Raw genomic sequence first — 15,266 nt, 5'->3', positions numbered from 1 at the left:
GGAGTCACATGACGGAGCGGGAAGGATGCGGCGGCGGGTTTTCACTCCCGGTACAGCCGCGGCAAATGCAATTATGGTTGTACGGGAGCCTGAAGGTCCCGCTGCGGCTGTTTGAAGGTCTGTAGCCGCCGTCTGTCAGCAGGCCTGAAACACACCTGGAGAGCTGCAGGAGGAGAGCTCGTCTGCAGGTTTCTGGCTTCAATTAGAAACCAGCAAGTCAGACAAACTGGTGAGAGTGGTTTTATTAAAGTGGAAAAGGTAAAATTAGCAGCAATTTAAAAAAAATTTTTAGAATGTGTTTTTTTTTTTTTTTGGCTACATTGTGCCCCATTAAAATCTCTAATTTGGCAGGTTTTTGTTTCCAAATCACCTGACTGACCCTGCTGACCCTCAGGCCACACTGCAGGCCTGTTCAGCTTCTACCTGCACCAAAAAAACCCCACACAAATCTGACTGGTTTGCTAGTTTTGCATGTGCATAACGCAGTTCTGGCGCCGAACACGTCATTATAACAGATGAAGCATGAAGCCTGAGTGCCCGGCCTGTCTCACCTGTCCCCCCGCCGTCGCCGTGTGACCCACCTGTGTGTGCTGTGCCTGACATCTCTGCGTCGCTCCGCCTGGATCTGAAGAGGGATCCTCCAGCACTGTGAGCTGTCTGAGAGAGCTACACCCGCCTCAGTCTTCCTCTCTCTCCCTCACACACACACACACACACACACACACACACACACACACACTCACACATTTGGCATATTCTCATACACACTCCCAGAGACACGCAAATACCTTCTACTCCCTCTCTCCTGCTCTGTCCAGCGCCGTACAGATGCGGAGCGCCCTCATTGCCTCCTGTAGATTGTAGTCAAGGTGACATTGTGCTGCCTGTGCACACGCATGCACGCACACACACACACACACACATGCAGACAGACACACACCAGAGCAGCGTTCTCACACTATTTCACATCGCCATGAGAAACGCACCGGTGAGCCAGTCTCCTGCACTGGAAATACGTGGCAGATCCGTGGCAGATGGATCCCAAGCTGCAGTCTGAAACAGATTCTGCACCACAAATAGCCGCCGCCGCCGCTCACGGGGACGAAAGGCCGGGACGCCTAATTGTATGAGCTGCTCTGCATAGACTGTGGAGTGTAGCACGGTTTCATGTGGACACGTGCATTTATACATTTGGAGCAGAGACAGAATGTGTTGGAAGGTCTCACACTGCCAGAGCGTCCACGCTGCTGCCTCTGCTGCAGCATATGGAAAAAGTGAAGTAGCCCCATAAGCAGTAAAGCACACAGACTCGCAGCATTCTTGAGTTTTTATTAGGCTGGAGCTATGAGCAGATGTTAGGGAGATGGTTCTCAGAGATTTGCTCCTGCACACTCTTTGTTCGGCTCTGGACGCTGACCCCAAACACTTAAAAGCGGCTTTCAGAGCTGCCACAAGTGATCCTGAACGCCACATGCTATTTGGAAGGAGAGACGTTACAATAACTCAGTTTTTCCCACTATGTCAGTGTGACTGCAGGAGCTGCAGCCCATGAACAAAAATACAGAGGTGGGAAGGAACTTAGAACAAATACTTTTGTTACTGTGCTTAGGGAGAGGTTTCAGGTATCTGTACTTTACATAACCTTTCACTTTTACTTCATACATTTCAACACAAATATCTCTATTTTCTTCATTTTCAAAACAGGCTTTAGTTTTAATGCATTTGAGGGGAACTATCAATTATTTTAACTGTATGTTATTCTGCCTTCCCAACATCAAGACTGATTTCAGGCAAGATGGATGGAACAATAACACACAGAAAAGACAAAATGTTGGTGTGTCCATCAGTGTGTATCCTGCACGACATAATAAGATGAAAATGATGTAAAAGATGTAAGAAAACAAAAGACATATCAAGACCAAAAATGGTATAACAAGATGAACAATAATGCATAAGATGTTACAAACAAGACGAAACAGATGATAAATTACATAAAAGATTTAACAAGACCAAAAATTATGTAACAAGATGAATAAGACGGAAGAAGAAAAAAAAAATAAAAGACAAGATGTAAAATGATGTAAAAGATGTTACAGAATGGAAAAAAAACGCCATCAAGACGAAAAATTTGACAGAAAATACGTAACAGGATGAAAAAAAATATGCAACAAGACAAAATAAAGATGCATCAAGTCAAAAAAAAGAGAAAAGATGAAACAAGACAAAAAAGACATGAAGATGAAAAATTAAAGTAAAAGACATAACAAGACAAAATAAGGACGCATCAAGATGAAAAATTCACAAAAAATACATAACATGATGAAAAATGACATAAATCATGACAAGACGAAATAAAGACGTATTAAGACAAAAATGACGTAACAAAACCAAAGAGGTATCAAAACGAAAAAAATGATTTACAATGTGTGATAGGATCAGAAATTACGTACAAGATGAAAAAAAGACGTATCAAGGTGAAAAATGACGGGAAAGACATAACAAGACAGAGAGGGAGACTCTGCAGTCAGTAGAAATGTCCTTCAGAGGACAACTGTTGGCTACTGTTAATGAGTACATTTCAGAGCCTGTACTTTTTCACTATTACCTGAATGAAGACGGTGAGTAAAGACTGTGGGCAGTTTTGTCACCTCTGCAGAAATTTTACAAGATACAAAATTTACTGAAGACCCCATATTTTTTAACACTTCTGCTTAGTTATGTGAAAGACCAACACAAGACATCTTTAAAAAGATATCATAAATTGTTAGATTGGAACAAAATCTTGCTGTTCGGCTTTTGACACTGACCCCAAACACTTAAAGCGGCTTTCAGCGCTGCCACAACTGATCCTGAACACCACATGCCATTTGGAAGAAGCAGAGTTACTGTAATAACTCAGTTTTTCCCACTATGTCATAATCTGACTGCAGGAGCTTCAGTTCAGCCAACAGCGAATGTTGTCCAGAGTTCCACATTAGACTTTTACTCTAATGGAATCAGTAAGGAAGAGGAGATTTTCCAGTGACGGATTTTATTTTTTTTTCTTCAGTTTGGATGCAGTATAGGAATTCCCAGTTACGTGTCTAAAAATGTTTGGTAGAGACTCAAAAGGGAAGAAGAGTCGAGACTCGAGCCAGCTGTGGTGTCAAGTCTCAGACATCAGAGACAGACTCACCAACTCTGTCGAGTGACAGAGAGTTTGTGTCCTGCATTCAGGTGACTTTTAAAGGGACACTTCACCCCAAAATAAAGAATATCTATTTTTCCTCTGGCCTGTAGTACTTTTTATCCATTTAGATAGTTTTGGTGTGAGTTGCAGAGTTTTGAAAACAGCAGCCGTAGAGATGTCTGCCTTCTTTCAAATATAATGGCTAAATAGGTGCTGTGGTGCTCAAAGCAAATACATTTGAGCTAAACAGAAATGTCTCTTTGGTGGTCAAGTGTCATTTAGTCCCATTATTTTGGAGAAAAAGCAGGTATCTCTACGGCCGATATCTCCAAAACTCTGCAACATGCACCAAAACTATCTACATGGATAAACAGCACTGCAGGCCCGGTGATAAATATGGATTTTGAAATGAAACTAACAAAATAGTATGCACACTGCAACAGCATTTTGCAGTGAATACTTTTAATTTTACTTTTAATTGCCAGGAAGGAATACAGAATAATTCGTCCCTCTGGCGTGACCTTGCATTAATCTCTTGCATAAACTGATAGTCATCAGTTTTCTTTCATTCATTTAGTTTTTGCCCCTAAAAGAAAACTGTTGGCACAGCAGATTTTACAAAATGCACGCCTCTTTACTTCAAACCTTTCTGAATTCTTCTGAGGAAGTGCAGCTGTATTGGTGTTTGGGTGGAAACAGCAGATTTTTAGGGTCATCGAGGGCTTATAAAGGGCAGGCTGTTCAGTGTTAGAAACAGGCTGTGATAATTGATAATGAAGGGAGGGGGGGAATTTAACGGGAGGAATATGGGAGAATTTTGATCCTGGGGAGAAACTGGGAGAGTCTCCTGGGAAAATCAGGACTGCTGGCAAGTGTGCTCTGAGATGGTCAGACTTTTAACCTGGTGCATTTAAAGGGATAATATGCAACGTTTTCCTGCATCCACAAAAAAAAAAACAATGTATTGGCTCATACAGATGTAATTCATTCAGTCATCACTTATGATCCAGGAGACACATGTGGTGGTGTCTGTATCTGCAGAAACCCTGCAGCCCTCTGTCTGTATTTCTCTTTTTTTTTTATTTTCCTGTGTCGGCATTTGACGTCCTAGAAATGAGACTCAACTATAAGCTATCTTTCTGGTGCATTTACAAACAGCTCAGACAAATCTGTAAGCAAACATTTCATCCCATCAGGTCACAATCAGCCCCATAATTAAAAAAAACATTTGTAACCATTAATGAACCCTCTAATAATTCATATAAATTCTGTATAAAATGTGTAGAAACGAGTTTTCTTTCAGAACAAGGTCATCCTCAGCAGGTGTGCGGCGGCTCACACCTGTTCTCCCTGTAGAGTTCAGTACTGTACGTACAGTGTTCTCTAACACTGGGTCAAGGCTGACTGCAGCTAAATGGATATTCAAGATGTCAAATCAGCGGAGTGGTTCACTCATGTCGGGCCTCTGCTGCCTCCTGCTGGTCAGCCGGTAGAGGAGCAGCACATTGCAGCACACCCTTCACTGTTTTTCACTTATCATTCTCTATTTTCTTGATGCTTTATTATTGACTTGAATTCCCCCACAGAGATCAGCTCTGCCAGTTTCAGATCCTTCTGTAAATTATTCCAGGATGAAGAACCAGGATATTTAAAAACTTTTTGTTCTCTACTTCTGTTCTCACTCTCAGGACCAGCATCTGTAGAATAATATAACAGCAAAGGCCATTTTAGGGGCAGCCTGTTGTCACCAGAAAGAACCATGCAAACAAATAAATTATGTTGATATAGCATCCTCCTAAATGTCATTCATGGTAGGATTTTAGTTCATGTTTATGGGTTCCTTCCTTGTTGCTTCAGACTCATGATCTTCGTGATCTCATGTGTAGTGTCTGCAGGCGGTCTACTGTGGCCGCAGACCGAATGTGGGGCTCGTCCCTCTCTCATAATACAGGGTGTATCGTACGGTGGAAAATATGAATATGCATGCTCAGAGTTTTAGTATATTCAGTCACAGTCATGCAAGTTCGTTGACGAGTGGGGCAGACAGCCCAAAGCCACATCGCAGCGTCATTTCACATTTCAGAGTTGATTGGACATCCGTCGGTCTCTGACGTCTTGGCGGCAGCAACAGAGTCAGCAAGGAGAGGGGAGACATTCCTCGCTAACGCCGGATAACATGAGAAGATGAACAAAGTGGATGTCGTGCTCAATCACAGGTTTGAAACCATTAATTTGGAGGAGAAATTGAAATTAAAGTGCCTCAGTGTCCGCCAGCTCCAGAACACTGTCATCACTCAAACTGCTGGCTCAAGGTGCAGTGGTTTTTGAAGATTAATGTCTAACGGTTAGCATGAAACAGGAAAACATACCTGCTCAGTTCAATCATAAAACTGACAGCAGATTCCAGGAATATTCAGATGCATTTTTGAGACTGTGTGCAAAGGCGATTCAGGAGTCAGAGGCTTGATGAAATGTAAACCTGTCTTTTCATTCACTATCATTTTACCTTGCAGGGCTATTTTATATTAATGTCAGCCTGTGTGCTTGGCTCCTGGTGTTTCTGCTTGCAGCGTGTTCAGGGGTCTTGTAGATTCAAGGCCAGTGGCCGTTCAGAAAATGTGCCTGTTCAGAATGGGCCAATTACTTTGTTTGCAGAGTTGTTGAGAACTGCTCATATGATCAGCATCACACGTGATGCTGCTACAGAACCGCCGGTTGGCCAAATGGCACCAAATTTGTCACGGTCGCTCAGACATCATGTTACATGTCCTCCAAATGTGGTGGCAAAACCACAAAGTGTGCAGGAAATATGACGAGCCCTGCCTAAAGCATTTGAGCAAACCTTGAAGACCAGCTATAAAAAAAAAAAAAAAAGCATGGAATATGAAAAATCTTAAAAGGTAACTTTTTCCAGCTTGGTCCAGAGTCTTTTTGTAGTAAAATTTGGTGAGAAATTATTCAAAACTTGTAGATGCACAGAATTCAAAATAGTTGAAAATCCATCTAGATGCAAATGGGCTTCTATGGAAGGATTTGTCTGGACCCACAGAATCCAGGGGGGAAGAAGACTGGTTCAAAAGTTACCGGCCAAAAAGTAAAGTTCGTTGTTCTAGTGCCACCATTTGGCCAAACTGCCGCAACCTGGACACTGCACTCCTTTGGAGCCTCAGCAAAGCAACCGGTAAGTGTCATTCATAGTTGGATATCCTGTCAAATAATAAACAAATTTAAGGTATCTTTGCCAAAAACAGTTTGCTATATTCATTCATTCATTATCTGTAACCACCTATCCTTGAAGGTCTGCGGAGGAACTGGAGCCTGTCTCAGCTGACACTGGGTGAAAGGTAGAGTACACTTTGGATGAGTCGCCGGTTCATCTCAGGGGTGACACATAGACAAACACCTACAGCCAGAGTCGCCAAGTAACCTGCATGCCTTTGGACTGTGAGAGGAGGTCGTAATATCTGGAGAGAACCCCCATGGTCACGGAGAGAACATGCAAACTGCACAGAGAGGCCCTGTCCTGAAAAACAAACTCTCCAGCCCACCCAGCCAGCTGCAGCAGTTTGCTATATGATTAGAAAAATTTGAAGCTCATTTTTCAGATTGTCTTCATGTCCATAGTGTTGTCAGACAGCCACTGCTAACAGTCGGCAGCCCAGTCTGTCCCCTCCCACCTCCACCTTTGCATAATTGTCCTCCCACCTGGCACTCGTTCACTTTTATCTCAGGAATCAATAGAGAAGTCGATGCAGAAGAGGAGGCTCGACCACTCTGTGAGATTGGAAGGAGACAGATGTGAGTCTTTATTTTATTTTTATCGTCTCTGACGTCACTCATAAGATTGACGACTGAAACCAACACGACCAGACTGCAGCAGAGTAAACAGGATTACAACTGTTATTTATAAAAACTTAATTACTATTCCAATCAGCGCACAAGTATTTTTAGAAACTACTGTACCAAAGCAGTGAGCCAGCTGTCTTTACACGACAGCTGTCCCGATTCTTTACTCCAGATATTTTCCGAGGAGGAGGAGGGGTAGTTAGGATTACATTCTTCATTATTCAATATCTCAAAAGTGCAAATGATGCAGTGTTGACAGAGGTCTGAGCGAGGCCACCCAAAGTTAAAAAAATGTCGTTGATTAAGGCAGTTCTTGCAAAAGATAGTTGATTGCTGAGCCTGAAAGTTAAGGTTGTCAAATATTGACATCTTGGGAATGAGATGAAATAATCCACTATCTTACTGTCCTGTGATTGGCCAAAGTCACGTCAGTCTTGTCACACGCCATGTTGTCTAAAGCCTGAAAACAGGTGAGAGGAGGAATAGAAGTCTGGTTTTCTTTCAGACCACTTGAATTACATTGTGCTTAACAGTTATTATGGAAGATCTGCCCAATGACACCAAAAGTAAACTGCCTACCCCAGCTTTAATTAAATGTCTCATTAATTAAAAAAAGCATAATCAGTATCTAGCCAAACAAACGATTTTTTGGATGGATCTTTATTCTGAAACCCCAGAAAAAAAGAAAGTCCAATTGGGTCAAAAGTCCATTTTTGTCTGACAGCCTGTTTTCTCAAAAACAAATGCTCATTGCTTAATTATGCAACATAACTGATGTAACTAACATTTATTTTGACCAAAACACTGATCTCTTCCATTTCATAATGAGGAGAAGAAATGCAGTTCAAATGTATTAATAACAAAATCATCAGTACACAGAAGACTCTGTGCGTATTTGAAGCAGAGCGGAGAATCACAAGCACCGTGTAAAACGGCTGCGACCAGCTCTGGCTGACACGATGCAGTCACACCTGGTGGAGTTTACCGGTAAGATACTGAGGGCAAAAACTTTCTTTTTGTCAGAACAGGCTTTTGGACAAATGGGCTTTAGGACCAGTGGAAAAAATTTCAGGCTATAGGAGTTTCAGAGTTTCGAAACGATGGAAAATCCCCATGCACATGGGTATCGAGGTCTCTGAAATTTCTGTGGAGGTGAGTGCATTTATCAACATTTCTCTCAACTAACAAACAGTGTCCCGGTAACTCTAAAAAAAATACAAAACAATGATCTCTGGAAAGACAAATTGCTGTTGAAATGCGTATTTAAGTGCGTGCATGTTACGATAATTGTGGACAGATGGTGGGGGGTCGTCTGGTGAAAAACCATCATTCCACCACCTCTGGTGGAGGTTTATGAGCTTTTGCATAAATCCACACTTTTCTCTGCACGCTGTCTGTAAAATACTGCTGTTTGTCTCTGCACGTACGCTTGTTTGACGTAGGTCGTTCTCCGTTTTACGTGTTTCCCCACCATTTCATGATCATTCTTTGGATGCAACAAATTGACACTCTGACCTTTCTTGATCTCTTAAACCGTTAATGTAATGTTTAATTGTCTAACTGTAGTGTTAAAGGTGTTTGCATAATAGAGACAGAGACAGTAGGAGAAAGGATGAGGGAGAAAGGAGGATAAATCATGTCTGCTTCTAAATCATCTGGGCTTTCAACTCTAAAATATGAATTTCTTTCTCCTTGTGACCACCTAATGTGCTTGAACACAGGACAAAGAGAACAGTGACAACCAAGGATTTTGGTTGTCTCACTTGATTAATTATGGTAAGAAGCCAAGAAGCAGGTAGCACAGCCATTATTCCACAGTGAGACTGGAAAGAAAAGGACATATTTCCATATTAAAAATGTCTCTTCCCTCTCCGCTCCAGCTGATGAAGAGGGGGAGCTCATGTGTCTGGCCAGCTGCCATCGCAGCCATTGTTCTACTGCAGCAGACTGATGTGCACAGACTGACACACATCTGGTCAAGAGTGCCTCTCTGTGTGTTTGATATGATTCTCTTTGTTCGGCGACACTGAAATTAGGCCTGTGGTGATCTTAGAGCCAGCTCTCAGGATCAGATTTCGATGGAAGCTTCACAGTTGCATCACAAATCTCTCAGCAGCCACAGCTGTGCAGCATCTTGGAAATCCATTAGGGAATTGGCAGAAACATAAATGTCTCTATACAGCAATGAAATTTAAAAAGGAGGGATCTGAAAAACACACACGTTCACAGTGTGGAGATGAGAACAGCCGGATAAACCGAACAAAGAGTTGGTTTTGTGGTGGCAGTCAGCAGGATCATTTTACACAGTAACAACTAACAGTCATGCAGCCACTGCTCATGTATGTGTTATTTAGTGCTACTGTAGATCAGCCATTCCAAAACACTGGTTCGTGACCCACAGGTGGATCATAGGAGATTTTATTTGAGTCACCAAATAAATAAAAGACTATGAAGGAAATTTAGCAAATTTAAGATTCATATTTGCAGTTCACCTTTTTATAAAGTATTTAAAATGGATTAATTGTTGTACTGCTGAGGAAGAAACAAGAGCCTGTTAATTCGGCCTAAATGCACTTATTTAGTCTATTTTATGAAAATGTTGTTTTCCTGATTAGAGGAAATAAAAACAATGAGACAGCCTGTTAACTCAGCCTAAATGCACTTTCCCCCTCATTTTTAAAGTATTAAACATGTATGTTTTCAATAACATGCAGAAAGATTAGGGCTGCAAAAATAATTTCATTGCTGATTGTTGTTTGGTCCATAAAATGGCAAGAAATGGTTAAAAATGTCAACCAGTTTTTCCCCAAAATCCAATAAGATGTCCTCAACTGTCTTGTTTTGTCTACAACCCAAAGATATTCAGTTTACTGTCACAAAGGAGTAAAGAAACCAGAAAATATTCACATTAAAAAAAGCTGAAATAAGAGAAAATGTACTTTTTTCTTACAAAAAAAAAACTATTAAAAGTAGTTGGCAATTATTGATTGATCAATTCATAATCGATCAATCGTGCAGCTCTAGACAAAATAATATAAGATGATGCAGAAATGGAAGACAAAATGGTTAGGAATGTTCATTTGTGCACACTGTGACTTCACCAGATTTATTGACAAGGCCTGTTGTGAATTGGGTTGCACACTGCTGTAGATGATATCCACTCGTCAGTACTAATCCAATCTCATTATCTACTTATCTAACAATGTGACATCATCTCAACACAAAATACATTTTTGCAGCATTACAGAAATTCTCACTTAAAGGTGCAGTCAGTTATTGTGCAGAAAGTTTGTTATTACTTGAACTCAACAGACAAACAAACACACCCCTCCCTTCAGTGCCCCTTCAGAAACTCTGCACCCCGAATTCATGGATGCGTGTTGCCAAGGAAACAACATTCACAACAACCAGGCTTATACAGAGGAGGAGTGGATGTCACATTCTCATGGCTGGAGAAAAACTAACATTATAATGTAAAATATCATCAAATGAACAGCATGCAAACACAAACACAGCATCCAAAACTGAGTGAGTACTTAAGATAATTATACCGAAACTACAGCGACCTAAGTGAGGCCCATAGGTTTGTAGCTCAGCTAGCAAAGAAGGTTTACTAGCATAGCATTTCTTATCAGGTAATCCAAATAATCCACTGTGCCAGCAAAATTGTGTAAGTAATGTAACTAATGTTAGCTAGATTGTGGGTTAGCAAACTGTCCACGGATTCTGCCTGGAAGATGACATGCAGAAAGGACGAGTCAGTCTACCAGAGACAGCACAACAGCTCAAGACACACAACAAGAGGTGGGGGACTCGAGTCGCATGACTTGTCCAGTTGCCTACGCAAACTTTTTCTACGAATACCATGACCTGGACATGACTGAGAATCTTTACAGACACATGATTTGACTTAAGCCACAAATTGGAGGACTTGAGACTTGTTTATCTAGCGTTGATAAAAGACTCGATTTGACTTTGACTTGGCAGTCATGACCTGAAACTTGACAGATGATTCAAAAGGACTTGACTTATATTAAATATTTGCTTTTTTCATGTCAGACCAGCAGAGACCACGCTGCATGTATCATAGAGGGGACTAATTTGGATTCAAATGTAAATGACGATAAAAATGTCAAATATATCAGGCTGCAACAGTTTTCCTTACTGTTGAAAATAAAACTGAACTTTCCCTGACTACTGTCTTTGAACTGATTGAAATGTGGAAACCTGAGACTTGCTTGACTCTAACCTCAGTAACTTGTGACTTGCTTGAGACTCCCAACTCTCCTGCTACGACAGCTAACTTCACAACAACAGCATAACCTGGCAAAGTAAGCTGACCGTCTCTGTGCAAGTAATTTAAAAGTCACCTGACACACAAATCACAACCATGAGCAAACAGGATGAAACAATAAGCTTCTGGTTCTGTGAAACAAAGCTGCACGAAGGTCATCCACCTTTCAAACAGAAATGGAGCAACTTCAGCATTTGTCTTGTCAATTTCTGTTCTTCTCAGCTTCTTTTTGGTCATTTTTTTTTGCCACCTCTCCTTCTTGACAGTGCAATTACATGTAAGCATGTGCCAAATTTACCAAAATCTCTCTCTGCGATATTATTGTGTGTGGACTGTGGTTGCACTATCTACATTATTTTACATTTCAATAAGTTTTCTTTAAGTTTGTAAACCTTTTCATAGTTTTATCCAGACTGATTTACAGCAAATGCAACATTTTAGCTTGAAATAATGCATCATCAATCATTGGTCGGCTGCAGCAGCAATAATTAAAACAATAGGAAAGCCTAAAGCGTCATGTACCAATCAAAAGCTTAGACACGCCTTCCCTTCATCTTAAATGAGAAAATATATGAAATATATTTATATATAAAATATAATGATAATTTTTCTGTCATTATTCTTATTTTGATTGAAAAACACTTTTTGCAGGAATCTGTACCATGTTAAGATTTTTTTTAAAGTCTGTAGAATCTGATTTGTAGGACAGAATATTAATTTGCCTTTAACAAATATTGCACCTCCTGCGATCTGAAAATTGCAGAGCCATATTTCGATTAACTGCAGCCTTGCGTTTGTCTGGTACTGTATATGAAATAATAACTGAAGTAAACTTTTATAATCACTGCAAAAAAGGATAATTGAATATTGTCTTTAAAACAGAAATTACTTTACATCCACTACCAATGAGTCTATACTGGTGCAATCCACTGCAATAATGCTGCTAATACTGAAGCTACAACTGCTGCCTCAAATACATTTACTTCTTCTACTGTTTGTCCTGGGGACAACTCTGATTTTCAAATGAGACTGAATCCAAACTGACTGGACATAAACTGAAGTGGTGAGTTAAGATGAAGTGGTTATTGTGCTCTGCTCACACTGGATGGTGCTCTTGTCCAACTTTCAGTGCATCACGTACCCAAACGGCAAAGCTGAGGACAACACTGCGACGCCCGATACCAGTAAGTGTACTGAGCTTGTTTTAATGTTGACTTGTATAAGAACATATTACCTTGGTCTTCATGAATTACATCACTTTCTTTCTCTCTGACACAGTAGGTTGTGTAAGAGTTGCAGTGCTGCAGACAGATCATACAGGAGCGGGGAGATAAGAAAAGCACTGGATGAAACTCTATTATGAGATATATTTAATGGAACAAAATGAAATACAGAGCTTTTTTTACTCTGCTTTACAAACATATATATGCATTTCCTGTGTCAACACAGAGTATAACTCCGTCAGCCGTCGTGTCTAAGAATGTAAAATGTGTTCTGGGACAACACTGTTTCAGGAATGTAATACTTTGTCATTTGGACGTTTGTTTTTCACAAGTTTCCATGTGAACGAATAATAAAGCATCTTATCTTATCTTAAATAATCATTTGATAAAAAACAAACTGTATCTTTCAGCTGTAATTTGAGTCATCTACAGACAGACTGGACGTACAAGAAGACATATTTTATTAATATCTCTGACGGAAAGTCCATTTTTCTCCTCTGTTGTTATTTTACACATGCTTTACAGCTATTACAGGGAGTTTTAACTGGTTATGACACAGTCTCAGTTTATTACTGATGTCTTTATATGACCTACATAAGCAAATGAGACCATCCTCTATTCCCAAAGACAGGGTCAGGACCCATAGGTGGGTCAAAGGAGATTTTATTTAGGTCGCCAAACAAAGAAAAAAGGCCATGGAGGAAATTCCGCAAAGTCAAGATTTAGGTAAGATAAGATAAGACACATTTAAAATGTGTCTATTGTTTTACTGATGAGAGGAAAAAAACAAGAGTCTGTTCATTTTACCTAAATGCATTTAATTAGGCTAAAATGTCCTGTGTTGTTTTACTGATAAGAGAAGTAAAACATTGAGATGGTCTGTTAACTCAGCCTAAATTCATTTATTTCTTATTTCTAAAGTTTTAACGTGCATGTTTTCAGTAAAGCGTCAAGATAATGATGGGTGATGCAAAAATGCCAGTAAAACTTGTCATTAATGCGTAAATGAACTGTTCCCGGAGTTTATTGATGAGGCTTATTGTGACTCGGGTTATGATGGTTTGTCATTTTTAAAAGTTGGGTCCCCCGAGGAAAAAAAGTTTGGGAAACACAACAAATCAGGAGAAACGAGCCTGTGTTTGCATTTTCACAGACAGAGTTACAGTGAGTGGTACATTAGCCTGTTAAAATGAAGCATAGTATAGCATAGCTGTATTTCTGACGTGGTATTTTGTGATTATTAAAGCGAAAACACTCCCGGTTTTGTCCACAGGCGCCTCCAAAAATCAACAAAACGTGAAAGTCCCTTGTGGTAGTTTTAATGTTTGGAGAGACGGCCACATGGTCAGACGCACGAGTGGTTCGGGGGTTCAGTATCTTGCTCGAGGGCATCACAGCAGTGCCAAGTAGGTGAACTGGCACCTCTCCGGCCACCAGCCCACAATCTGTGCTCTGGTCTGGTCTCGAGCCAGAGTCACCCTCCACTTCCCAGGCCAAATCCCTACAGACAGAAGTGTTCACATTGCATTTTTATAAACAAGTAATCAGATTACAATCATTAGCCAGGCTGTAATCTGACTCTTGCATACAGTATGTGCTTACATAAACGCTGTCCACGCAGTGCAGTAAAGCCTGTCGGCCATCTTGTTGAGGGGGAGTTAAACATGACGGTCACGTAGACGATATTCTTTTACCACACCAGTTTGTTTGTTCAGCATCCATCCAGTCTGGGTACCGTGAGAAAGTCCTTTCTGATTGGTTCTTGACGGAAACAAATAAAAAAAATCTCACATTTGTCCCATATAGAGCTGAGAGAGTCCTGCCTTCACTCACAGGAAAAATTACAAGGCGTGGTATATTTTCAAGTCCTGATTTGAGTCATATTGCATTTTAATATTCTTAAATTGTAAATTATATATATCAGAATATACATTTATATACAGACGTGTCCAAAAGTTAAGTTGTGTGTTGGTGAAGGAAGGTCGATCTGTACTTGTCTGATGACCTTATTTTTTTTATTTTTTTTAATCATTTTGTTATTAATAAAGCATTTCCTTTAGGCATTTTTACATATTTAAAATTTGCATCAGCAGTATAAAATATAGCATGGTGCTGTTTTCACTTCACAGATCACAGTTAATGAATTTCATAAAGAGGATAAAGGAATCCCAGTAAAAAACTGAAAGAATAAGCATGAGATTACAACAACTGTACTGTGGGACTGAAAATATTTCAGTGCCTGGAAGAGCTTCACCTCCAGAAACATGAGACTGTAAAGCATCGTGGGCCAAACTATATAATTATATCACTCGCTGGAAATAAGCCTGGTTATTGGTTTAGTGATGAGATAATTCTGAATAGAAAATAAACGGAGGCAGAGTCACTGGTCGGCACATAGCTGGAGCCCAGACCGGGGAGAAATAGGAGGAGAAAAGGGAAATTGTGTTTGTAAACAGCAAGTGGGATGAGATTTTTTTTTTTTTTTTTGCCCGTCTCGCTCGCAGATGATGGAGGCTGTTTGTTTTTTCGAGCTGCCGCTGTTTACTCTGGACCTTCTCCTCTGTGCCCACCGGTTTACACTGGTCCAGTCTGAGGACGTTCATGCTGAGTCCTCAGCTCATAAACAAGAGATCGCAGCTCTGCAGAGGTTAGATACACTCAAGGGGGAGGGCTTCCCTCCAATCATGCCTGGAAATAAAATTAGTTAAAATCCTGACAGAGGAAAGAGCTGCTG

Source organism: Lutjanus erythropterus, chromosome 4 (genome assembly GCF_056507025.1).
Source record: "Lutjanus erythropterus isolate fLutEry1 chromosome 4, fLutEry1.hap2, whole genome shotgun sequence".
Classification (NCBI taxonomy): domain Eukaryota; kingdom Metazoa; phylum Chordata; class Actinopteri; order Lutjaniformes; family Lutjanidae; genus Lutjanus; species Lutjanus erythropterus.
Note: the sequence above shows the minus strand (reverse complement) of the source record.